Genomic DNA, 1,097 nt, shown 5'->3' with positions numbered 1-1,097 from the left:
AGGACAGCATATGTAGTGGTGTTATTACTATCTTTTTCAGTGCAAGCATTCTTGAGATTTCATTCCGTGTTAAACAGCTCTCCATTGTACTCCCTACCCCAAGTGTATTTAATACCAAATATTGTCACACTGCAAACATGACATATGAAGGGGTACTATGACACACGTCTTAGTTTCAGCTAGCAAATGCAATAAATTAAAAGGAAAAGCCCCAAATCACCTGGTCTTTGAACTCATTTTATTGTTCCCAAGCTGTCTTGTCATAGCTTTTGAAAAAATAAATCATATGTATCTTGTATCATGGTGTTATTACATTGCATAAAATGCATGGAATTATTCAGTACGCTGGATACTAGCAAGTAACAAGAAACTGCTGGAAAACTAAAAAAAAGCTCTATTTTTATTCCAGTTTCCTTTGGACAATACTCTTGTGGTCTCTTTGACTGCAGTGACAACTTTTATTGCTGTTATTGTTGTGCTACAACAGAGATACTTGAAAAATAATCCCTAACCACAACATTTGATGTCCTAAGTGTTACGGGTTGAACTCACGAGATGCTCAGAGCCTGTAGCTGATTTGTCCTTCCAGCAAACCACCTTCCTCCCGCCCTGTGCCTCACCACTTGCAAGGGCAAACTATGTGCAAAATATCCCTGCACCTGCCAGGTTGCCAAGTTGGGTTTTGTGTGCCAGCTCCTCTCCAGCTGGGACCGTGGTGGAGAGAGCTGCATTGCAGCCTCCCCACTACCCCTCACGCACAGAAGGAAGCTGAGAGGCAGCAGCGGCTCTTGCAGCTTGACGAGGAGGGATGGAGTTGAGGGACAACCATAAAACCGGCTTCTGGGCAAGGGAGCAAGCTGCACCTCCCCAGCAAATCCCCTCACCTGAATGGCACCAACTCCTCAGGACAAATGGTGAGCAGCATATTCAGAGCTGTACGTGTGCTAAAATGGTTGTCTTTGCTTCTGGTGTTACAGTGAAAATTACATGAAGGTGAATGTTTTCAGGGTGGATACTAAGATACCGCTTCACTGATGATGAGTTTTTGCCTGGAGCACCACTCACTGGGTAAAGTCACAGTGGAGATCTCAGTCTTC

Source organism: Vanellus vanellus (genome assembly GCF_965231255.1).
Source record: "Vanellus vanellus genome assembly, chromosome: 1".
Classification (NCBI taxonomy): Eukaryota; Metazoa; Chordata; class Aves; order Charadriiformes; family Charadriidae; genus Vanellus; species Vanellus vanellus.
The sequence above is the reverse complement of the archived record's forward strand: the minus strand, read 5'-3'. Positions refer to the sequence as shown.